The sequence below is a fragment of the Periplaneta americana genome, chromosome 15 (genome assembly GCF_040183065.1).
Source record: "Periplaneta americana isolate PAMFEO1 chromosome 15, P.americana_PAMFEO1_priV1, whole genome shotgun sequence".
Taxonomy (NCBI): Eukaryota; Metazoa; Arthropoda; class Insecta; order Blattodea; family Blattidae; genus Periplaneta; species Periplaneta americana.
Genome location: NC_091131.1, coordinates 48707632 through 48735606, shown reverse-complemented (window position 1 = coordinate 48735606; position 27975 = coordinate 48707632).

Genomic DNA, 27975 nt, shown 5'->3' with positions numbered 1-27975 from the left:
GAATACTGCATCGACGTTTATATTCTAAGATGGAAGAACAGTTGGAAGAAAAGCAGTTTGGCTTCAGGAAGGGAAAAGGTATGAGAAATGCAATTCGACTTCTACGAACAATCGGCGAAATATACCTAGAGAAGAATAAATAAATGTATATAGTATTTGTGAACTTAGAAAATGCGTTTGACAGAGTGGAGCTCTAAAGGACACAGTGTACGCCACAAAACCACAAACACTGGAGGAACTGAGAGTTCAGATTGAACATGCCTGTAATGATATTCCATTAGCAACAATCCAGTTGGTATGTCGCTCTGTTGTAAATCGTTGTTGGGCGTGTACTGTGGCGGAAGGAGGCCATTTTGAACATGTACGGACTTAAGGAATAGGATAACCGCAAAAATCGTATTTCTGTCTCATCTCGTTGCTGAGAAATAGTGTTTCAAAAAGTGTATATATCAATTTGGGACACTCTGTAGTTATTCACGTAACTAGGACAGACAGTGATACTTTTGTGTACGAGTGCGCGAAAGACACTTTCGTACTAATTACGTAAATTATTATTTGGCACAACTACATGGAAATTATATGTGAATTAATTAACTTAATAATGATAATAATAATAATAATAATAATAATAATAATAATAATAATAATACTTACTTACTTACTTACTTACTTACTTACAAATGGCTTTTAAGGAACCCGAAGGTTCATTGCCGCCCTCACATTGCCGCTCAACTACGTTTCGCTTTTTCAAACTTTTCCTCGAACATGAAAACTTCAACATACCGCTCTTGTAACGCATATTACTATTACAGTAGGCCTAAGCATACTGCAAACAAGAACTTTCTAACCGATAATGTGTTATGAAAAACAGCAGTTTTCTTGTAGGTGTGCCAAAAATTATTGTGATTTTTGCAGGAGTTATCTTTTATTTATTTTAACTGAAATACACTTTTTCGGCGTCCTTGATATCGAAAAAGAAGTTTTTTCGAAAAGAAGTTTTTTTCGATCTGCCCTCTTTTGCGTATCACGATTTTTCATTAACTATTGGACTGATATTCTTTTTATTCCTTACATACGAGTCATTTCATTCGGTAAGACTAATCTAACAGAAATAACAGAGTCCAATTTTCTTAACTATGAAACCCAGAATAAAATCATTTTGAAAAAAGAATTTCAAATAAAATTGCGTGATTATTTCACTCCATCTCGATATTGGAAAAAAGAGAAAATTTGTGTAGACAATATTCATGTTATTGTTCACGTTTCCATTCACACAAACACAAACCCTGAAATATGAGATAAAAAATCGCCAGTCCTAAACACATAATAATGTTGGTACTCCTAGGTATTTCCCGGGAATCATGTATGAGAGAGCACATACAATATACAGTACGTGCGTTGTTCGATTTGAACGCATTTTTACATAACAAATAAGCATTTGAATTACGAATGATACATTTTTATAGTTTATAAGTTTTATAATGTTTTATAATGAGAAATTCTTAACGGAATGAGATTTTAAAAATTCCTCGGAGTGGATGTTACTGATTTCCAAAGATTATGATACTAAGTCAAAATTAAAAAGATTGGAACGAATCAGAGAACCTTATGCTTTGTAGTACGTTTTCAAGGTACTCCTAATATTTATAAATACAAATATACAAGAATTGCTCGTTGATTATAAGGAAGTGTAAATACACTAGCAATATATCGTACCTAATTGAGTATGTAATTCACACCGCAAAGAATATTCTGTAATACAGAGAGACATAATAATAATAATAATAATAATAATAATAATAATAATAATAATAATAAAATAATAATAATTTGTCTGACTAAAAATATGGATTACCCAACAAATTTAATTTATACAGATTTTAATGTATTAACTATTGAAGAAATTTATAAATATAGTTTACTAACTTACTACCACAGAAATCATATAAAACATAAATCTAATTGACATGAATATCGTACTCGAAGACAAAAGTCTACTTTCCCATTAATTGAGCCTAAATGTCATACAAGTGCAGCTCTTAAACATGGTGCTAGTTTCGGCCCGAGACTTTATAATAAAATTACAAACTATTTTCCAAATTTTAAATATTTTAAAATTGAACCTTTTAAAAAAGAAATTTGTAAAATTATCTATGATGTATAATATTAACAAATGTATTTTTTACCTTTTATTTCTGTCGACTATATTCAAGTTTTCATTGAATATCACTGGCTTCTGTCGGATTGTTAATTTATATTAAATGTGTATTTTTCTCTCTTTTTCTCTTTTTTCTTTATTCTTGCTCTTGTGTTGTATTTATTAGTTTGAATTAAGTTACTTACTGTATTTAGTAAACTGTTCTTGTAAATTTTATGTTAGATTATTGACTAAGACCACACCGTACACGAGCCTGGCTCTTATGGTAGTGGCTATAAAAATTTTTGTTTATAAATTTAATTTAATAGTAGGGTCTGATAATAATAATAATAATAATAATAATAATATGGTGATGATGATGAATCAAAATTTTATTACTGTTGATTGTTGTGTTTAGTCAACTGTCCGAAGATAGGTTTGAGCCTGAGAAGTGATACCAAGAAGGCACCACTTATGAGGCAACTAGACCAGGAGATAATGAAGTAGGGTGGCCAGTTCCTTTTCCTCTCTACTGTTGATTAATACTAAATAAAAGGAATTAATTAATAGTAATCTACTCAAGAATACTGTTACGTTTTGTGAACTCATGACATATTAAACAAAAAGCAGAATAGTGTGTACAAAGAAACACACCTCGGACATCCCGACTATAAGCCAGAACGATATGACATTCCATTGCTTTTCCGTTTCTGGTACAAAAAAGAAAGGTCGTTGCTATTGCAATACTGAACATACAAGGAAGTGCGCTTTACGTGTTCTTCTATGATGAGCCACACAAATTGGTTTAGATTCGATTTATTGAGTTCTGCAATATGAAGGCACTCAATGTTTAATGTTTTGAACAGCCGTTAGATTTCGCTACTGTCGTTGCCACTCTACGCTATTACTGTCGCCTCGCCATTTCTGAATAAAAAAAAGTGACATGAGGGGGAAAAATCTGGAAGGTACAGACCGGATATGAGCTTCCGTTTTGAACAATTTGTAATAAAATGGAATGAACACGGAGATCACAGACTGTACCAGAATTCAGGCTCCTCTGCCACTCAGTTGTGCATGAGATAATACTCGTACTTCGACAAGGAATGTAAATTCATTCACAAATAAAAACACTTTTCAAGTAAGTTCAGATAGACAAGCATTGATTTAAGCACTTTGAAGTTTACTTTTCTCTCTTGCTAGTTGACAAATTCGAAAGATTCTTGTTTTTAAATGTAACTATAACTTAGAGTGGTGCTCTTCTACCAGGTGTTTCAATTGTTGCGGCCTTTGAAGACTTATTGTGTTGTTTCGTTTTGTATGCGTTTGTTCTTGGTTTGTCTTCTGAGGTCTCACGATACGCCCTGCTGGTATATTTCAAGTCTCAGTCGAGATGTTGGCATGCAGAAACATCTTTCTACAAAGTTTGGTATGAGTGGAACAGTTGGCCGACAATTTTGCGTAGAGTAAGGCTCTTCATATCTCATCAAGTTACGCACGGAATCTCTAGTTTTTTTCTCTTCTGAATGAAGCCAGTGTTAGGATTTTTATCTCGTCTAAAGATACCTTCGCCCGATTTTAACGTGCAAACTTCAAATAGAAAATATGCTAAATGTTGTTGTTAAGTGATACGGGGCGCATCCATAAAGTAACTTTCCCACTCGTCCCTCAGTTAGCAAACCATATGTTCGCGAAGCGACTGCGTGTACGTGATAGAGTAATGTCCTGGCATGGCGCATGCGCTAGCGGAACTTCCCGAGTGCTCTCAGTAGCTTCGTTGCATTGGTTGAAGATGGACGCTCCTATTCCGCTCCCGCCACATGTGAAATGCGATCAGTCATAAAGTTTTGAATGCACAGGACATAGCGCCGATTGAAATTTATCGTCAACTGTGCCAGGTCTATGGGCCTAACGTCATGAGCAAGCAGATGGTACGATGCTCCACAAGGTCATCTGTGATTATGGTTGACCTCCCACTGAGCTCCTCGTCATGCACATTTTGGCGTCCTGCTGAAAATTGTCTACACTAGCAATGCACCATCTGCTTGCTCATGACGTTAAGCCCATAGACCTGGCACAGCTGACGTTAAATTTCAATCGGCGCTATACCCTGTGCATTCAAAAAGTTGCACTTCACACGCGGCGGGAGCTGGAATAAGAACGTCCATCTTCAACCAATGCAACGAAACTACTGAGAGCACTCGGGATGTTCCATTAGGGCACATGTGCCATGCCAGGACATTACTCTATCACGTACACCCAGTCGCTTCGAGCAACATATGGTTTGCTAGCTGTGGGACGAGTGGGAAAGTTACTTTATGGACGCGCCTCGTACATAGAATTTTCAGCGTACTGATCACGTGAAGTCCGTTTCTTAAGCAAGATAATGCGTTACAGTAGCGTTCTACTGCTACTACTAAGGTCGATTTTAAATTATGGTTAAACGTTGGAGTAATGTCAGGAGAAAAGGAAGTACCATATAATATGTGCCGCAATACTTTCTCCAATATACATTTAACTTTGCTCTTCAGTGTGGAAACCAGATGTCCTTTAAAGTATAAAAATAGTTACAGAGTAGAAGAGGTGGTGATCTCGAAAATTACTGAACAATAATGTAAAATAAATGACACAGGAAATCGGGATGGAGGAAGGCTATAATATCACAGCCTCGTTATTCACCTCAAATCCCGTAGTACATACCGGAGATTGAAGTCGATACTTTAGCGAGAAGTTATTAAATGCCGAGTCAAGATTGGTCCCTAAACTCCCTGTAAATGTGCCACTCAGAAGCCAAACCGCCTAATTATATTTTGTATATTTTTCTACTATTGATTGCAAGAATCTCAGAGACACCTTTCTTTCCAGTAGGCAAGATAACTAACTCCACTCCACTCATTATTACACCAGTAGGTGACCGCACTTTCCATGGCAACTGAAATTTTTGTTAAGATGTTAAGAAGCCAGTATTATAACTCCATATATTTGTAATTGGTAGGCTATCATACATAAAAACTGTGTTAACTATGCTGAAGTTAGTTCAAAGCTCCACAATCAAAGCAGATTTTTTTAATTTAAATTTTATAGTTCCTGGACACAGCTACTTCCCGAATGAAGCTAAAGTGAGGAAGGCATAAAGTATATTCTCACCAGAAGACTGGTATAATGTAATTTGTAGTGGCTGAGATGTACCATGATGATTTTATATCTACGAAGATTCTCGAAGATTCAGTAACAAATCTCAAGAAGACAGTCGGTGGTGTACCAGTAAATTGGCTTCATATGTGTTGGATTCGCTTGAAAGGTTGCTGTCTCACACATTACAGTACAAGACCACGTTTTCCGAATATTTTACATTCTTCATAGTCAATTCGATAAAGGCAACATAAATCAGTATGCCTTATACAAAAGCGTTTGTCCAATCACCAAGGAAAAGTAGGCAAGTATATTCCTCCTGTTTACCATGATTACTACATGAACCTTGTGAACACTCGTGGAACAGAGTGGGCAAGAGTCAGAAAATTACGACATTGTTTACTGTGATCATTTTCCATAGAAAAATATAGACCAAACATTTTCAGTTAACATTATGCCTAACACCTGAAAGAATAAGTTTGTGATTTATATTATTTTCTTATTAAACGATTTCCTGTGTTCTGTTTTCAACCAATTTAGTATAATAATATTGTAATATTTTCAGATTTGTGTTGTCATTAAAGCTGAATTTTCAATGGGTAACTAACATTAAACTCAATTTTCTCAGTTTCTTTTGCATTGGAGTTAGCGGTTCGGCTTCTTTGTTTTAATTAGTTATTTAACGACGCTGCTCGGTCATTTAGCGTCGATGGGATTGATGATAGCGAGATGGTAATTGGCGAGCTGAGACCGAGTATTCGTCATACATTACCTGACATTCGCCTTACGGTTGGAGAAATCCTCGGAGAAAACTCAACCAGGTAATCAGCGCGAGTTAAAAGAGATACTATAAATCGTAGAACAAAAAAAAATAAAGCTCACATCTGTGGAGTAACGGTTAGCGCGTCTGGCCGCGAAACCAGGTGGCCCGGGTTCGATTCTCGGTTGGGGAAAGTTACCTGGTTGAGGGTTTTTTCCGGGGTTTTCCCCCAACCCAATATGAGCAAATGCTGGTAACTTTCGGTGCTGGACCCCGGACTCATTTCACAGGCATTATAAGCTTCATCTCATTCAGACACTAAATAACCTAAGATGTTGATAAAGCGTTGTAAAATAACCTACTAAAAATAAAAAGTAAATAAAAACGTGAAACATCGACGTTCGGTGTATAATAAAATTATCTCTTCTTTTCAATAGTAACAGTAGACTATAACTAAGATCTCTTTTTTTTTTAATTTATTAAAATGAGATCTGTAGTTATACTGTTACTTCAGACCCGAGCAACTTGGAATCGACAGGCAAACGCCTCAGCCGACTGAGCTACGCCGGTGGCTGGTTTGGCTTTTTACTGGCGTAAATATCGAAGTGTAAGAATAAGATTAACATGGCAAGAAGTTAGGTACAGACTTGATTACTAGTACAGAATATCAAAACTTCATTCTAGAATACCGTATAATCAGCTAAGCGCGGGTTACATTACCCTTGAGTACTTCAACCTTAATGGGCTCATTCTCTACAACTCTTTTACATGAGAAGGGCTGAATTAATTAAACAGCTTTGAAACTCTAATCTAGTTCAAAAGTTTACTGACGATCTCTTTCGCTGATATTTCTCTATCAGGTTTGTGATGCCAAAAGATTGCTATCTTCTGAGGATTAATGAATCACATCAATACTGTGCCTTCTTCTAACCTTCACTACCTTCATGTTTGGTTTTCCTCGTAAAGTTTCATCTTATTATGTATTTTCTAAGGGTACAGTGCCTCATCAATAAGCTCAACGACAAAAATATATATGTAGCCTATTTAGTTACCATTTAATGTTATGATTTAAAGGACATAATCACTCGAATTTGATTTATTTTAAAATTATTCATTTAATTGTGTTATTATATTCTAAAGTCCAGTGTGGTCCAACTGTTTTTGGCTGAAGGGTCAGACGACACTTTCAAAAGCAATTCGCAGGCCGGAATTATATAATTAGAAAGAAATATGATACATCAAACAATTATTACTTATATTTTAGAAACTCAAAAAAATACAAAGATAACAATCAGATACACTTAATGAGAAAATTGAGCTATGTGTTGCTTTTCAATATACATTCGATTTCTGCAGTTGCAAGCCGCAACGACAGTTTCAATAATCTTGTGATAACTTGTTTCTATGCTTAGTTTTTATCAATTCAATGGTAGGAAAAGTACATTCACGTACTATGTCACCTCGAACATTGATTTTAATTACTGTACTTTCATTTTCAAAACTAAATTTTGCATGTTTGAACACCAATTCTTCTTAACTGGTCTCCAATTTTCAGTGGGCTCAAAATTTTTCATTTATGTAAGATAAAGTCGTGCACAACCGGTTATGAAAAATAAAAATCATATATTGCTATTGAACGCCTGGCGCTGTAGTCAATATGCAAAGCTCTTCCGTTTCGCGGAGTGTCTCAGTGTTCAGTTTAACGAATATTCGAGTTGTTTATCAGTGTATCTCTCTTTGTGGGTGGACGGCAAAGGCAGACCACATTGAGCCGTCCAGGAGTTCCAAGAGCCCTTGCATGGACGCGATTATCATCGTGTAGGCCTGCAATTTAATTGAAAATTCTTCCTCCAATCAATCAATCAATCAATCAATCAATCATCCATCGATCCATCCATCCATCTATCGATTCATTGATTGATTCATTCATCGACTCACTGACTGATTCATTGATTCACTGCTTGGTTCATTCATTCAATAATTGATTCATTAGCTGATTCATTCATTCATCCAGGTATTACAGTTTATATCGTCAATAACAAAACATGCATCCTGGAAGTACAAGCTTTAGAGCATGAGAGTACTTTTCTTTATGTATAATAATGCATCTGCTATCTGTAAATAGTTCCGAAATGTTGCAAAAGGTCCAGGACACGGTGAAATACCCAGAAGCCTAACGCTAATCGCAGTCATGGTGAAGGCTTAAAAACGCATACAAGTTTCTACAGTATATGCGATAGAAGCTGAAAAAATGTAATATAATTTAACTTTATGTGGATAGGACGCACCGAACCCCCTTAAAAATCAATCACACTTGGCCGGTTCCGAAAAAAAAAAAAAAACATGGTAACCATCAGAGACGTCGAGACCGACTACGAAATTTACAAGTATCAGCATTGCTTATTATGTGGCTGATATGGTGCAAGTCATTAAATAAGACAAAGATATGGAGTGGAGATTGGTCTCTTTTTCTTTCTGGAAATCTAATTCGATTCCACTGAATCTTCGCGGATATATTACCGTTTGAAGCACAACGAAAACTAACTTTAATTAATCTTCCACTTCATATGCCATCTGTATATTGCGTAAATGTCACCACTGTAGTTGTAATAAATACAGAAACCATCAGACTATAGTAGCTTCCAAACTTTGCCGCCTGCAAATTTCATTTGTGGCTGCTAATGCATTCCATCAAACCAACTGGACATACGACCTCATAAATTGCTCAGTATACATAATTTCTAGTTCCCATAACTATTCTTCAGTTTACAGTCACTAAGGTAAACTTCAAACAATCAGATCGATGCAAACCATGCTGATACTGGGTCAATTATTACGTCAATTAAGACAGGAAATTTATACAATGACAGAGCAGTGTTGTTTTCCTTTAAGGACAAAGATCGTAGTGTTCATTAACATTAACTTTGTTATTACTTGCCCAAGGAACCTCTCTACTTGGCGGCAGTGGTAGAACAGTTGCAATGAGATAAAAGGGGAAGTAATGTGATATAGGTGAGGCAGCAACCCACAACCTTCTTCAGTTTTAGTAATGTGACAGTCAATAATTTTAATACTTAAGAAAGAAATTAAGGTGTCTGACCATCAACGCCAGAGGATCCACTTACTCTCCAATACGACATCAAACGAACGGCACAAGCTGATACGAATGATTTCCTTCTGAAGGATGCATTGGAAGGAATGGTGAACAGGAGAAGAGTTTGGGACAGAAGAAGACATCAGATGATAGACGATATTAAGATATATGGATCTTATGCGAGGACTAAGACGAAGGCAGAAAATAGGAAAGGCTGGAGAATGCTGGGTTTACAGTGAAATACCTACCCTTGGGCAGAACGCTATAAATGAATGAAATTTTTCACATTAAATTTGTGATTATGAAATGTCAGATTATGATTTGAGACCTAATTTTGAAAAGGAGAGGAAGAAGAAGGGCAATAAAAATAATTTTATGTTGCCATGTTTATGACGATGTCACATTTATTTTACTGTGGAGTATATTGTCCTGTATTGCACTCCATAGATACCCGAACTTTTGAATGACGATTTGACTAATTACCATTCTCGGTTTTCATCCCCATTAGCTCTCTGTCTCTCTCTGTCACAGCAGACGCCATTACAATTACGAGGCATAATGATTAATTGCCAGTTGCACCACTTAACCTCAATCCAAACTGTGTGGCCATGTGTTCATGGCCATGTAGGTGGATTCAGCGGTCCACGATTAGTGATTACAGGTGGCTCTGTCTTGGGAGACACAATTGGCAGCACTCCTGCATACAGCAACAATTGGCTGAGCACTTAATGATAATCACCTCTAAATTGTATTGAACTGTGAAGCCTATTTTAAAAAATAATGCATATTAAAACCAAAATCATTGTGACAATTTACCTTACGATTTGTTTCGCAAATTATTTCAGTGTCATAAACGAAACAAATTAGCGAACCAGAGAATAGCATACGATGAAAGAGTAATGGAACGGAGAAAAATTCTCTCCGGCGCCGGGATTTGAACCCGGGTTTTCAGCTCTACGTGCTGATGCTTTATCCACTAAGCCACACCGGATACCACCCCGGCGTCGGACAGAATTGTCTCAGATTAAGTTCCAAATCTTGGGTTCCCTCTAGTGGCCGCCCTCTGCACTACGTCATAGATGTCTATGAACGTAGGACCGAAGTCCACACATGTGCTGAGGTGCACTCGTTATGAGTGACTAGTTGGTCGGGATCCGACGGAATTAGCGCCGTCTTAAATCACGAAGTGATTTACGCATATCATATATATTATTTTAATGTACCGAAGTACATATGATATTTCCATGCAGATATTCTGCGTCATCATACAATGAAAGAGTAATGAAACGGAGAAAAATTCTCTCCGGCGCCGGGACTTGAACCCGGGTTTTCAGCTCTACGTGCTGATGCTTTATCCACTAAGCCACACTGGATATCACCCAGGCGTCGGACAGAATTTAAGGCTTAGTGGATAAAGCATCAGCACGTAGAGCTGAAAACCCGGGTTCAAATCCCGCCGCCGGAGAGAATTTTTCTCCGTTCCATTACTCTTTCATCGTATGATGACGCAGAATATCTGCATGGAAATATCATATGTACTTCGGTACATTAAAATAATATAGAGAATAGCAGCCAAAGTAATGACATGAGGTCAGGTAATAAAAAAATGTACTCCATCGCTGTGGTGTAACGGTTAGCATGCCTGAACGTGAAACGAGCAGGCCCGGATTCAAATCCTGGTTGGGACCAGTTACCTCGTTGAGGTTTTTTCCGGGGTTTTCCTTCAACCCATAAAGAGGAAATGCTGGGTAACTTGCGGCGCTGGGCCCTGGATTCATTTCGTTGACATTATCATCTTCATCTCATTCAGATTCTACGCTGTTGACAAAGCGTCTTCAAAATAACGAGTAAAAAAATAATAAAAAAAATTAATATTCGCCCCAAAACAGAATAGACTTATTTAAAATTTAGTCTCTCGGTTCGTCTCTATCCAGCTATTACTAGAATTCCCAAAATAGTGGTTTCTAACATTAAGATATTTATAGAAGAGTCTGGTCGAAATGGAGGCCCGCGGAACATATCCGGCCGGCATTCGGTTATAAAGTGGCCCCCCCGAACACAAAGTCATCGGGAACTGGTACAATTGTATTCTCCGAAGATTTGGATGCTAGGTATATATTCTGACATTTCCCTCCATTATGAAATACATTGTCTTGGTGCCGGAAAGAAACTGAACAATTTGTTTAACGTCGGGAAGGAGTTATCTTAATTTATTTAAGAGAATGTAAAAACTGTTGTAAACCTGAGAGAAAGACGGAAACGTCCGCTAAATGAACTTTAAAACCTGAAGATAAGTTATTAGGCGCAAATTTGTATGAATATACACGTTAGTGTAAAATATTTATCATATTTTTATTTTATTTATCTACAGTAATCTCACTAGAGGTTGTTATTTATCTAGAGAAAATCAAAACTCGAGTGGGATTTGACTATTACACGACTAGAAGAAACTATACAAATATTAGAAGAAATTACGTAATTTAATACAGTAAAATATTAATTGACTTACTAAAATACTAAACTGTCTTGAAAATGTATTATTGTACCATCTCATCATTACAAATATTCGCTAGATGTCAGTAATGTGTTATGATGAGCCGTTCTCTTATTACCAGTTGTGCCAACTATACAATCTTGGTTGAACTCTGTGGACGATTACTAGTCAAGAAGGCTTTGTTGATTGAGTTTCATTTTTATTAAAGCAGTTGCATTCCACTTCAATATAAGGGTGCTTCAGGAGGAATAGTAAAAAATAAAAATTTGTCTATACTACCACCTCCTAAAATATTTTATATTCCTCTGAAACATCCTGTATATTAAACAATTTCTGATACGTGACTATCAATAGTCTCATACAGCAGAGTCTATAACATAACCTAGCCTTATTATTATTATTATTATTATTATTATTATTATTATTATTATTATTATTAATCTAATGCTCCAGACTATTGTAACTCAGCCATTAGTCTTCTTGCCTCCCAGTATATTTGTCCATTCGTCCAGTTCCAGAATTTGTGAAGGTACATTTCCTAAGATGGTCGCAGTTCATGACGGCATTTCTTCTGCACAATATACAGTTTGGTGAATCCAGAATGTTGAAGCGATGGAGGTGTTCTGACAAGCAGTCGTGTCCTGTAGTTAGGCGGAATGCTGCTACAGCTTCACGTCGGGAAGTTTGCAGAATGATGTTTTTCCCGGTACTAATTTCGCACACATCTTTCCTTGGTTAATTTCTCTCAGTTTATCTGATCTTTCCTTTCTGAAACTGAAAATGATTATTGATTTTGCTGAAAAAGAAGATAGAGTTGTTTCTTGTGGAGGATCAACTATTTTTGTGTCTTTTTTCGCCAGAAGATCAGCCGTCTCATTTCCTTTGATACCAACATGAGAAGGGATCCATTGGAGTGTGATTTCTTTGCCTGCTTCTTGTAATCTCTTGATTGATGTTTTGATTTCCAGAACTTTGGATCTCGGTATATATCTTGGACTTGATATGTCTTGGATAGCAGAGGTGGAATCACATAATATAGTCACTTTGTGGAATGAATTTAATCTAACACAAAGTTGAGACAGGGCAATGCGTATTGCATCTACAGAGCCTTCAACTTACGACGCAACCCTGGTCACGGCAGGCGGGCGGACGATAGACCGGTCTCTATAGCGGGAAAACCCAGCGGTGTTGTGCGGCAGCAGGTAGACGGACGGGTGGATAAACTCGCGGATGGGGTAGGCCTATGTTAAAACATAAAGTGTATGTGAACAATTCTCATACATTAGAGGAACTTCAAAAAAATATTCGGACCGTGATCTCCAGCATTTCAAGGTAGGAATTGGATCGCATATTTCGCATCTTTTTCGCCGGTGTGAGCGTTGTATCGAAGGTGGCGGAGGTCATTTTGAACATCTTATGTCTTAAGTAAGGAAATAAACACCATTCAATTGATGTGACAGAAGACAAACTAACACTAAATACGGTTAAAAAGAATGCATGCCGGGCCCCTTGGCAGTTCAGTTACCGCACAACTCCGCTGAGTGTTACCGCTTGAGAGTACGGCCTGCCTGCCGATGCCTGGGTTGCATCTTAAGTTGAAAGCGCTGTAGTTCTCCATATAAACAAGATAAGTGATACAAAAGTTTTAATTAAGGGTGATGAAATAAACATGAATCATTTTAAAGGGTGCAATTATTGAAACTACAATGTTAGATAACAAAGAAACAAATACTAGGGAGATGATAAAAACAAACAAATGCTAGGGAAGTGATAAAACAAATGCTAGGAGATGACAAAAATTGTAGGATAAGCAACCATGATTGGTTGAAACATGTCGCTCCGTACCATTTTATTGGTAAAAAGTAGTATGACGTAGTAAAAGTGTAATAGACATGAACAACAAAAATGAATATTAAAAAGTACGTCAAAACCTAACAACGTTAGCACCCTTCCAAACTAAGACCTTATCGTTTTGTACAGGATATGGGAATACTACAATAACTGAGATGAAATAAACTATGGCAAACACAATCGGCACAATCGGCAAATACTGTACACTATAGTGTACCCAAAAGCTAGAAGTAGATGAGCCCTTGTTGAAAAAACTTGGCTGTGTGGTGGTTTGTAGTGGCATCCTGCTTCACAGGCATTTTGAGCCGAGAGCTCCGGGCGCGAGAATTACAAATCTCATTACAGAGCTCCGTCGCTGTTTCTATCTGCAGTCGCATTTTCTTGTAATTTACTAATCTCAATCTTATTTATTTACATTTTTATTCTATTTCTTTTCCCTGCCCCGATTCTCGCTTTTTATTACTTTGGCGCTGTTTTCCCCCTCCGATCCCTCACCACTCCGTTACTGAGATGAAGTAATCAGTCGTAGGCTTGCAGTGTCGTCACATTGTTTCGGTTGGCCGTCTCCATGGCAACTTTAGAAGGCCCTCTATAAAGCCGTCTTCATGAAATTCATTATATGAAATAATGAAACGTAATTAATTTAGAAAATGGTCAAGTGCTAAAGTCTAAAAATATAATTAAAATCATTCTTTACTGTCAAAATTAAACTACATAAATAATTAATAAAATAAAAATCTTCGTTTAAGCTATAGGACTTCTAGCTGGGAATTCAACCGACCCGACTTTGGTTTCCGACAGAAAAGTGGTAATGTATCTGATTTCTACAGAACTGGGTGAGAATTCCTTGTTCTGTATTACCGTAAGCTGTGTTTTGCACCATGCTGTCCACACTAATGGGGAGTTTCGCGACTTGTGAATGTCCAGTGTTCATAGAACTAACAAGAATGAAGAGAAATGGCGATAAAGTCAAATCTCTCTATAGCGATATTTAGGGGAACAAAGAAAAATATTGTTATAAAGAGATATATTGTTATAACAAAGGTTGTGTATATTATGGTACAAAGTGTTAAAATTATCAATGAAACCTTCTTAATATGATGGCCATTGTACTGTCCTACATTTTTTGAAAGATATCACTTATGTCAGTTTGTTTCAGAGCTCTCTTCAAGGAAATTGGCACACACAAAGAACTTATTAAATCCAAAGACACTAAATACTCTTCTGGAACATCACTAACACTAGATAGGAACTGTTGAAGTGATTCACACGCTATGACTGTCTGTCCTGGAGTTATAGTTTAAATGACTTGTTCTTCCAGATCATTTTCTTCCTCTTCTTCTTCTTGGTCATCAAGGTTTCCTCTAATTCCAGCAATTACTCGTATGTCTTCCTCTGTAGACTCCGGGAAAACTAAATTGTCGGGTTGGTGATAAAAGGAGAAAGTATGCCTAAAGTAAATGCACAGTGATCAGTTAAACTGAGATTCCCCCATCAAGTAAGAACACGTACGTTACTATATTGCTTAGCGACAAACATTTCATTTTATCGGATTTTATCATAGTAGAAAGAGAAAATACTACACTGGGGACCATTAAAGTGTATCGTTCAATAGAGATATATCGCAATAGAGGAAATCGTTATATCGGAAGAATTTTTACATTGAAGAAATATATTTTATGCCGGGAACTATATTTTTAACCACAATAGAAGGTTTATCGTTGTAACGATAATCGTTATACGGAGATTTGTCTGCATACCTTCTCCGTCTTCATGCTAACAAGTATTAGATCTCCAGAACCTGTTCCGAAACTCAAGGTCCATCCGTTCAACTCTGTTCAGATCGTCGGTCGACATGTCTATACTGCAATGTCCACTTAGGTAATCTGGGGTCACTAATCCGTAGCAGATGATCTGTCCATGCTTGTTTATACTTTTTTACTTAGCGACGCTGTATCAACTATTAGGTTATTTAGCGTCGATGGAATTGGTGATGGCGAGATGTTATTTATCGAGCTGAGACCGAGGATTCGCTATAGATTACCTGATATTTGCCTTACGGTTGCGGAAAAATTTAAAGTTCAATTATTGTGATATCTGTGTTTTTTTTACTCTGTTATTTAATAAAATGTCAACATTATGTGGAATGCCCCCTGAGCACGAGTATGTAACATAATCTTTCTGGGGATGCTAGAGTATTTTATAATTTATAAAGAAGAAATATGTATCTTTGTTCTGACAATAAAGTGTTATTAAATATTAAATTAAATGTAGAGTAGATTGTTGTGAGAGTGACAGAAGACTTAATTTAAAACCTGAGATAATCTGTGTTGGAAAGAGTGCATGAAGAAAGAATGAAACTGATCTGGAAACGAAAAAGGAATTGGTTGCGTCACTGGCGGAGAAGAAATTTCCTACTGAAGGATGTATGGGAAGGGAAGTTCGGACAGAAGAAGATATTAAATGATAGAAGACATTAACGTAGATGGATCATATGTGAAGAGTAGGAGGAAGACAGAACATAAGGAAGATTGTAGAATCTGGGTTTGCAGTGAAAGACCTGCGCTTGAGCAGGAAAGTATGAATGAATGAAGAATAAATTACTCACCATAGTTGCTTTTTTTGTGGAAGTTTTAAATTTTCAAGAACAACTAAATTTTATTTTTGGAAATTGAATGTTACCCAAAAATAAAACAATTTTTATGGGTCTCTAGTTATGTTGGTAAAGTTTCCTTGCACGTTGGGAATCCCATTGTGATAGCAGACGAGAGGATTTGTCTATTTTGCATGAATTTTAGTGACAACTTCTCGTATTTTGGATTATGACTCGCAAGCGAAGCGCTTCCGGACGTGGGTTTCTAATCTCAAACTACTTATAATCTCCTCTACTAGCCCAGAAAGTTTGTAACACAGTCTCTAGGCAAGCTGTACATATATGTATTTAGGTATACTATGTAGTGCAACTATGAAGTATTTGCATTATATAAGCCTATCTTATTTTTTTTGTATTATAAGCTTTCTAGAAACGTTTTTCAAACCATATCGTTCATTTCTTTCAAACTGCATTAGGTTAAACATGCGATGCTTCCACAGATAGGCTTAATGTACGAGGAACTTATTTTTGGTAACAGCGATAGCCTCTAAATTTCTTGTATTTATAGCTCTCTAGAATCTAGATATAATTTAGCAGAGTTGTTAGCGGGAATTGTCGCAAAATTGTACTATTGGCACGAAATAGAAATTTAGGGAGAAATATCGTGAAATAACGGAATATGTGTGAGTAACGAAACAAATTCTCTTATTAATTTCTTTGAAGTAGTAGCTTTCTTAAATGCCCTAGTCAAAGCAGCTTGATTTGTAACGTCACTGTGTCTTGCACGGTCGCTGAAGTTGTATTGTGCGATGTTTTATGCTTATACTGGGTGTTCATTTCAAAGTGTGTCATAACTTCACTGTTGTTGGGTCACCGATTTGAAGCGAGTTTCAGCTTATATGTTAGAGAAATTGCCTATTATTTAAGGCGTTCTTCAATCTGAACTTGAGAACGTGTACGGTATAACTTGAACGTCGTAGCAACAGATGGCGGTCTGTACGGTCTGCGTGCTACCATAACCTCTTTCGAACTGTGTTTTGCGCCGGCAAGTCGTACGCAGGGTATTTGTTATCATCGGTTGCGTACGGTAACATTCCACAACACAAATCAAATGCTCCGTGTCCATGTTGACCGTCGAAGTTAATGTCAACAAATACGTAAGTAATCGTCTTAACCCTCTCCCCATATCCCGACAGTACGTATTTCCAAACAGTTCACATTCCTGCCACTACCGGCGTACGTATCGGTACGTACTCTTCAGAATGAACGCCGTACTTGCTAGGCAACTTCTCTGCCTCACAGGTTATATACCTCTGCGGAAGTGTAGGAAGATTGAATTCTCTAGGCTCATCGGCTAGCCACATGACGGCATACAGCGAGCCATGACACATTTTGAACTGAACACCCAGTATTGAGATCCAATACTTCCATTATAATGAAGTTACTAACGGTAAAAGTGATATAAATGTATCTGTATAGAAAGTTAATTCCTATATTGTGTTAAGAACTATGTAGCAATAATTAATGCTCAATTCGAGCGCACTTCCCTTATTATATAACTAGCCGTACCCGTGCGCTCCGCTGCACCCGTTAGAAATAAATATAAAGTAATTACATAATTAAAATAGGAAATTGATCCAGGGAACATTCGTGTTTAATAGAAGGATAAATCGTTTAATATGTTACTTAATTTAAATTGTATTTAAATAATTTCAATGCGGTCATTTTGGTCCACAGAGCAATCATTTGTTGCAATGACAATTCCTTTAATATGTTTCTTAATTGTTATTACATGCAACCATAGTTTAATGAAGATTGACATGTCATTTAATTTTAATGTGTATACTTCATATTACTTGCTATATGTTTCCATTGAATTATGGTAATAACTTAATTTTAACCCTTGTTTTCTACGTCTTCAGTAAATGGCGCTTGGCCCACCATGGTTCTGAACCCTTCAAATAACTTAAATAGTGATACAGCATAAACAGTGATATGTAATTATATTTATTTCTTTCGAAAATGTAAGAATTCACGATCTCCTATGTACCATTGCCATGGAATGAATAAATGTGTTTTTTCTTCCGACTCAAAAATTTTATATTTTGCACATAGGAGTTACTGCAGGAACAACAATGCTATAATCTGAGGCGGCGGTGAAAATGTATTTATTGTTATTTTAAAAGTCTTGTAGGGTAAACTATATAGTGATTGACCACTTAAGCTAATGAATAATAAAACAATGAAATAGCGGAAAACAGTGGTAACTTATTGAGAGAATTTTAAAGGCATTGGGTCAAGTGAAGATTCAGAAACAAATCAAAATCAATAAACAAAAGAAAAAATAAAATTTTAATGCAAAGATAAATTAAATAAACACAACAAGTCCACTTTTACAGTTATTGACCATCTACTGCACAGTTATTGACCACACGCTTATTAGTGATTGACCGTCTACTGCACAGTTATTGAACACACGCTTATTAGTGATTGACCGTCTACTGCACAGTTATTGAACACACGCTTATTAGTGATTGACCGTCTACTGCACAGTTATTGACCACACGCTTATTAGTGATTGACCGTCTACTGCACAGTTATTGACCACACGCTTATTAGTGATTGACCGTCTACTGCACAGTTATTGAACACACGCTTATTAGTGATTGACCGTCTACTGCACAGTTATTGAATACTCATTTATTAGTGATTGAACAACACATTTTCACAATTTTCACTTTTTTCTTGTCTGTTTCGTTTCTCTTCTTCTGATCTTTCTCATTAAGAACTATTCGCCACCGGCGTAGCTCTGTCGGCAAAGGTGTTTGCCTGCCGATCCGAAGTTTCGTTCGGGCGCGGGTTCAATTCCAGCTTGGGCTGATTACCTGGTTGGGTTTTTCCGAGGTTTTGCCCAACCGTAAGGCAAATTTCAGGTAATCTATGACGAATCCTCGGCCTCATCTCGCCAAATACCATCTCGCTACCATCAATCCCATCGACGCTAAATAACCTCATAGTTGATACAGTGTCGTTAAATAACCAAGTTAAAAAAATAAGAAAAGAACTCTTCTCGCTGCCTTTTCTTTCATTTCTTATTCGCTTCCTTCCTTCTCTTGCCTCTTCTTACATTTTTCTCTTTCGTGCCTTATCAGAAGCAAGTGTGTGTCATTTATCTGATGTTATTACAAATGGCTTCACCCAGCACTGGACGAGGACCAAAGAACACTTTTCCTTCAACGGGATATTTGCTTCTGGACGCTAAGGTTGCTTTTAGGACACCAAACTTCTTGGCAGCTTCATTTAAATCAAATCCACTGTGGACAGGTTCTGTAGCGTTTCGTAAAGCTTCCCCTGTATAATGCACTTTACCTGGCTTAGGCATTATAATATAGTATCAGTCCTGTAAAAATCCCCATCATTTAACCGATAGCTTATATAGAATTGGAGCAAATTGGTCATTATTCTAACAAATAATTTATGAACGACCAATCACTGTAGTTTGCGGCCATTCACTTTATAGTGATTGACCACGGGGCATTTTTATGTCATATAAAATCTTTAACAAAATAATATTATGTGGACAGAAACCTTATACCTTTTCTCACACTGTGAATGTAAAAACGAGCACCAGAATTTATGTATCCTTTGCAGAATAAATAAATTATTGGATGCATTATTCTTAGCAATTTCTCTAGTTACTTACACTTGTTTAGGTTCAGTTGCATTTCCAATCGATTTCAGTCCTCTCAGACAACAGACACTAACTCAGTGGGATGAACAGCGACAACTAACCACAAATAAGGGTTGCTACTAGAGGTATATGCAGCAAAAAGTGAAATCACGATCGTGGTTTATTCACAATATACTTGAAAAAAGGAAGCGGTCAATCACCGTATACTGGTCAATAACTACCTAGTTTACCCTATATCCTTAAATTTCGCTGAGAAGTTATTGTACTAACATTATAAAATTATGTCCATCTAGAGAAACTACACTTTCTAAAGGTGAAATAATAATTAAACAATTAATTAGCTTTCGATATTACTTCATACAAACACAGAAACATTCTTTGTAGGCTATGTTTAATAGCTTTCGATTGTTGTTGTCCAAGGCCCCTTATAGACGAAGTCATTTGTTTTCATTTCAATTCAGCGCCTTAGATCAGATGGCGTTGTTATTGTAATTTTAAAACTCATTTATCTCATTAAATATTAGTCCTATCAAAATTTTGTATAGAATAAAACTTATCGGACATAATGTTTAAAGAAACTTTTGTTATGTAACATTTTTTATGAAAATGAAAATTAATAATAACGGAGATATTTCGATTTATTTAATTCAGGCCCCCTTATAACCTTATATAATTAAGGACATTGAATCATATGTGAGTAATACAAACTTCAGTTCCAACTACAGATTTGCAATGGGTCTCTGCTGTACTACGTTACATGAAAATATTCTTTGGAAAAAAAAGTTTCATGATTTTGTTTGCAGTTAAATAAAGTAATTAAAGCTCAAATTTACACATGGTGATTATTAATATATTTATTATTTAGATTTTATGTGTTCTACTAGTAGGCTATTTATAGTTACTTACAAATAGCTTTTAGAGAACCCGGAGGTTCATTGTCGCCCTCATATGAGCCTGCCATCGGCACTATCCTGAGCAAGATTAATCCAGTTCCTACTATCATATTCCACCTACCTCAAATACATTTTAATATTATCCTCCCATCTACGTCTCGACCACCCCGAAGGTCTTTTTCTTTAGGTCTTTCAACTAACACTCTATACGCAATTTCTGGATTCACCCATACGTGCTACATGCTTTGCCCATTTCAAACGTCTGCATTTAATGTTTCTAATTACAATGCGTGCAATTCTGCGTTGTATAACTTCCTCTGTTCTCCTGTAACTTCATGCTTCTTAGTCCCAAATATTTTTCTAAGCACCTTCTTCTTGAACACTCTTAACCCCTATTCTTTTCCAGGTTTCACAACCATACAGAACAGCCCGTAATATAACAGTTTTAGAAATTCTAACTTCAGTTTTTTTAAAAGCAGGCTGGATGACTAAAGCTTCTCAACCGAATAATCGGGCATCTCACTAGTATTTATATAATCTCTTCAAATTAAACATATACTTTTATACGTTTATACGTTTTGTCAAAACGTATGTACAGACCCTAACTTATATATATATATATATATATATATATATATATATATATATATATATATATGCCATAGGGTCAGATGGGTCTGGAAACAGTTTTTTCCAGCATTAAGGTAGTGGTCCCAAAAGTGTACTAGTATTTCGATACCTGCCGCGAAGAAGCTTGTCGGTTTCCGCTGAAACCACTGTTCCACTGCATCTTCCACTTCGTGACTGGAATTGAATTGACGTTCCTTCAAACGCCTCTTTTTTGGTCCAAAGATATGAAAGTCATAGGGTGACAAATCGGGACTGTAAGGGATGTGCTTCAGTGTTTCCCATCTGAACTGTCGCAGGGTTGTGACTTGCGACATTCGGAACATTGAGTATAGCATTGTCACAAAGAACAATTTTTTTCAATTTTGCTCTTCAACATTCACCGTCAGCAAGAATTTTTCACTTATGGCGGTGGAATGAGCTTTTTAAGTCTGATGATCCAGGATGTTGCCATTCTATTCTTATCCGTTTTGTTCAAATGACAGACACTATGCTTCATCGTTGGCAACAATTTTGGACAGGAACTGATATCCCTTCGTAAGGAACTCAGGTGTTGCAATGCAAGTGTCGCCAGATGTCCACTGAATCTGTGCCTTCCTTGCATAGGAACTGAGTCACAGTCGTTGTGCGCGCCCAACTTTCTATCCATGCGCAACTTATTTTACTTTCGGTGCTTTGTTATTACCACACACGTCAAGGACACTGCACAACTCGCACAATAACACGGCAGTACACCAATATCAACCTGCACAGTGGCGCTGCGATCTCCCACGCCAATCTATGCTTCATTTGAAGGAGCCTAATAATTCACTACGAATTAAATATTTTTATTAAATGTGCCGTATGACAAAACTTATGAACTCGAAATAATCATCGCTTTGGAGACTTTTATACAGTGCTCTCATTTTCGAGTAAACTTCGCATCATTCCGTCGCAAGCCGACTTTCTGATGGCCCTACTGCAGCGTGGGGAACCAGTTCTACAAAACATCCCAGGAATTGCCGAATGTCTTGACTTGCTGGTAGTAACGAAACACGCTGCCCGCCGGTGCAAGCACGACAAGCAGGAAAGTGTACGTCGGGGTTCCGCTTTAATCTAGTTTCCTCGTAAAATGAGAGTACTGTAGTACCGCTGTAACTAATAATTTTTTTTTTATAAATTAATGTTCCGACATTATATTGACATTTTCAGTTTTAGATAATAAATCATCAACATAACCAGTTCATTAGCTAATGGTCACAAAAATAAACTTTTTAGAAAATTAGACTTAAAATCTTTTATGTATAGTTAATAACCCATTAAATGTGAGTGTGATTTTAAACATCTGCACCATTGCAAAGATTGTGAGAACATGATTCTTTTTTGCTCTGAAAGTAGCCTCATCTAAGGTAGGTACAGACGAAATATCTTCCAACTGACCAAAAGTGGACTTGATTCCCTTGTGTTCTGAACTCCTATAGGCTCCAGGTCGACAGACATACCGCTAGCTGAATCCTTAGGTTATTAGTTGATGTCCTCTTCCCACAATGAAGACCCGAGTTCAAGTCCCGAGAGACAAAAGCTTAATTAATTAATTGTGGACAGAGACGGTTCTGTAGAGGAATTTCTCGAGGTAATCTCATTTTTCCTGTTATTAGTACGTTTTTTTTTTTCATTCATAAATTTAAATATACTGGCAAGATATTGCAATGTCACTCTAATGTGGCCACTTATCTGCTCTTTGACGAAGAATTCAAGAACTACCCCTTCACGGAAGTCTAGACATGTCGCTCACACAGACACACACACACTTTTTCATATTAGCCAATTTGTATGTTATGATAGGTAGTTCCTAATGTGAGCGGACGTTTGTTTCATGTTCTATTGCTCCCATATTCATTGTATCCATCGCTTCTCTTTTCGTAGATAATCGTTAACCACTGTGTGTAGAACTGCTAATGCTAATTCCGAGTTTTTCTCTTTCATTGAATGGTTGTAGTCATCCGTGACATGCTGGCATCCGACAACGCAAGCGTCCTAGTTTATACATCTCTGGTTTTTAATTACGTCAACTTGGACGTCCGAGAGAGTCTATTTCATAAATGCGTCTAATGAAGTGTAGTCACATGTATGAGGGTAAAACAGGGCGCTAGCGTACCGACTGCATTCTGTCCACTGATCCTAATATAAAACTTATTGTTCGAGTAATTGATTTTTATGCACCAGAGATCTCGGAGAAAAAATAATAATGGCGGTGTTTGGTAAATGAAGCGCTATCAGGAGGGGACACTCGGCCTCGCTGTGTGTTGAAAAGCGAATTCAGGACGTAAGCCGATCCTCAACAAAGGGAATTCCCAGCACAATGCAAATATTATTTCGATTCCCTTGTATTGTAGCTTCCAAATCGCTGCCCGACTTGTGTGTGTTCAGAAAATACCTGTGATAATTCTGCAAAATGAACACGGGCACACGGGATATTGAAGCATAGCTCATTCTCTCGGATTTGTTACCTGTATGTCAATTCTGGGAGTCGGGTTGTGTCGCATTTTCTGATGACGAAGGGGCAAGGAAACTTGTTTAGTGGTGATATCACGTTATCATCCTTTGGCATAGTTTTAATTGTTGGTATAGATTTTTTTAGAATTGTACTTCTGCTTACGGATTAGACTATAGCTTGTTTCAGTAGTTAACAATCATTGGTATTAGAGAGACTATCAAGTTAATGAATATAAAAATATTGACATCGATGTACCGCAAGGAACAGTTTTGGGACATTTTATTTTTATTATACTGTATATTAAGATTTGTTAAATATAAATTTATAAAAATGGAATGGGTCTTTATATTCATACGCAAATAATACGATAGTTATTTTCAGTGGTTTGTCTTGGCAAGAATCGTATATAAATATTAATACAGGTGTTAACATTGTTAAAAAAAATTGCTTAATTTGAGCTTCCTTTCATTAAACATATCCAAATCAGCCTTCTTATCTATTAGTTCCCATTGATGAGAGGAGCACGGGCTGGGGACTTCCCTCACACGTAGGCCGGTTGGTTTGGCCCATTGTACTGCCCTGGATAGAGTGATGTGCATGCTCTAAGGCTCTCACGCGCTAAACATTCCTCTACGGACCGTTTTCGAACTCCCTTACAGCTTGCAGAATTCCTTTACCTTTCCGCATAGGCCTCACCGCTGTTCCTTAACCCCGGTCCCACGAGCTACCTTAAGCCCATGTGAGAGTCCACGGTCCATATACCACGGAGTCTTAAGTTTTCTGGTTCAATTTCTCGAGAGAAAACCTCGGAAAAAATCTCAAAAACCAGGTAACTTCTCCCAACCACGATTTGAACTCGGATTAGCTCGTTTCACTTTACTCCACAGTGGTGGACAAATCAATCTTAGTTTTTTTTTTTTCATTAACAACTGCTGACATTCAAAATTTAAAAGTTTGTGATGAAGATAAGTTAATAATAATAATATAATAATAATAATAATAATAATAATAATAATATTATTATTATTATTAATAGAAAAAAATAAAAATTGTTTAGATCCCTAGAGTTGTAAACTTCCATCATTGAAAGAAGCCACATGTATTAAATATATTGTATAATTATTTATCAATTATTTAGAATAGTCTTAGCACATTACTTATCTTTGAAAAAAATATAAACTTGTTAATCTTCGATGCTGTTTAACCGTTAACAGGCGATTTTGTTGCTATTTCTTTTTTTTTTACTTGATTATTTAACGACGCTGTATTAACTACTAGGTAATTTAGTGTCGATGGGATTGGGGATAGTGAGATGATATTTGGCGAGATGAGACGGAGGATTTGCCATAAATTACCTAACATTCGCCTTGCGATTGGGGAAAACCTCGGAAAAAACCCAACCAGGTAGGCTAATCGGCCCTAGCGGGAATCGAACCTTTGCACGAGCGCAACTCCGGATCGGTAGGCAAGCGCCTTAGCCGTTGTTGCTGTTGAAAAAAGTTTAATTAATAATATTTGCAGCTGTTAACGCATTTACAGCTGAGTTTTGTCTTTGTTATGTGCTCTTAAATTTTTATCTTGCTAAGTTTTGAAACTCGCTTCAGCTAGGACTACGTCGGCATTTTGCGATGACTTGAGACTCAGACTTGTGATGGCAGCGACTCTCTTGAAAATGTTGAAATAAGAAGAGGAGGAGCCGGTGGCGGCAATATTCAGATGTCAACAGGCAGCAAATAAAGTTACATCAAATAATATTACGATGCGGAGCTCTAAACCGAAATAGCAATTAAATTTGGCTGCTGCGGCGAAACTCAATTTGTAGCAGAAACACCGCCGTCAATGTTGCCAACCTGCTGGATGTTGTAGCAAACACCTTGTTGCACGCAAGCGACTCCGTTGGAAAAGTATTGAAATCACTGATTTCTTGCTATCGTTCCATCAGGAGGAAAACTCGCTGTCGATAATAAGTATAGAAGACAGCTATTATTTTTTTGATTAATAGTATAAGGCAAATTTAACAGACTAACTTAAAATAATGGTAAGTAGATAAAGAACTAGAGAAAGTTTTTTTTTTTTAATCCATTGATGGATCAGCGCATTTAGCGCTATACATATCACCTTCAGAATTAATTAAACAAATACAAATGCAATGTGTGACATTGAATTGATTGGATTCCTCGGTGTACAAACAATTGTTAATAAAACAGAGATTTTAAATGTTAGCAAGTTAAAATTAAATCTTTAGCGCTGTAGGAAACAGGTTTAGCATTTTACACCATTTTTAATGTTAGAATTTAGAAATTTGTCGCGTTCTTTGATTAAACATTTTTTAATGGAAACTTTAGTAGCCTATTATAAATTCAACGCCATCAATGTGTTAACAGATGCATTTCCAGCACTTCTATCTCACATACCCAAGGTTTGTGTATGCTGAAGAACAGACTGGTGAGAACTCTGTTGTAACGCCATTCTCACTCTCTCCACATTTTCTTGACTACGTACGGCTGTAGAGCGAACAGGATGTTTCTTGTCTTGCATTTCTATGTAAATGCATAATACATCTTGATTACACAACTTTTAACACTATATCACTTCGGAATATGTATTATACATCATTCACGTGTTAAATATTACAGTACTTGGTTAACTAGTTTCAGACTGTTATGGGCCATCTTCAGAACTGCTTGATGCCGGTCTTGGTGCCTTTTGTTTGTGTTTCCTGTAGGGGTGTGTTTGTGTAGTGTAATATGGAATCATAGAGTTTATGTGTTCTGAAATTGAGTTCTGTGTTGAGAATTTCATTTGGATGTGTTTTTGTGTGTTTATATATTTCGTATTGTTCTAATGTGTTTAGTTTCTGGCTTTTTGGTTGAATATGTAGAATTTCTAAGTCTATGTTTATGTCTCTGTAGGTGTGGTTAGCATTTGTGATGTGTTCTGCATATATGAAAGTGTTTTGTAAGTTTGTTATGGCTGTGATGTGTTCTTTGTAACGTGTTTGAAATGATCTGCCTGTCTGTCCTATGTAGAATTTGTTGCAAGTGTTGCATTTGAGTTTGTATACGCCTGTGTGGTTGTATTTGTTTGTTTGTGTTGTTTGTGTGTTGAGATGCTTTTGTAGAGTATTACTTTTTCTGTATGAGATGTAATTTAGTTTTTTTGAATGAGGTTGCAATCTTGTGTGTGTTTTTGTTTTCGTATGTTAGTGTGATGTATTTTTTGTATTCTTGTGTTTGTGTTGTATTCTTATGTTTTTATGATTATGGTTTGTCTTTCTTATTATGGTGTCTATTATGTTAGGGTTGTATCCGTTTTCTTGTGCTATGTTTTTGATTGTGTTTAGCTCTTCTTTGTAATCTTGTTGGCTCATTAGTATGTTTAACACGCGAATGCACGTAAATGCGTAAACCCAATAAAATTCATGATAGTCTGACGAGTTGGAATGTTTTCACTCCTAAATGAAAATGACGCCAAGAAAGACGTGTTTGTGTAGCAGAGTCATTGTTCTTAAAAAATGCTTCTCCGCCAAAAACCCACGTTCATTCAACCAACGTTCCATCATTACTAAATGGTACTAATTACATGTCACATTGTTGTGTACATCAATATTATGTTATATAGCACGAGGAAATGCTACTAACTTTAAATCGTCTAATTATTGTTTCTGCCTGGACTTTGTATTTACCCAACACAATGAGGCATGATATAATATCGTAACTAGTATGCAGTTGGCGTCAGTCTCAGTAGGCCTAGTACACTTTCGGAGGGAATAAAACCGTACTCTGGTGGGACTTCATCGGACTCTTAAACCTGTATGCTGAATCGATAGATGGTACCACATTACTACGTTTCGATATCTAGAAAGAAAGCGGCAGTTTAGACTTCACAGTCATTACTAAATAAAGGAGTGGTAAGGCACAATAAGCCCTTTAGAAAATTCGGTGTTAGCATTAGGGCCCCTCCTATGTACAAAGAAATAATAAAAAATAAAAAGACAAGAAAGAAAAAAGAACTTCCGAACTTATTTAGACAAGAATGTGGAAATTCAAAAAGGAAAGCAAAAAAGATGAAGCTAAGAAGGTGAAGAAAAAGAAAAGTAAAGAAGCGAATAGTAGTTAAGAAAGAGGAGGTAGGCAATAAATATGAAAATGAAGAAGGGTGAGAGAAGGAAAATAAACGTAAAATAATCGTAGAATAATAAAAAATTAACGAAAAATGAAAACGGAATTT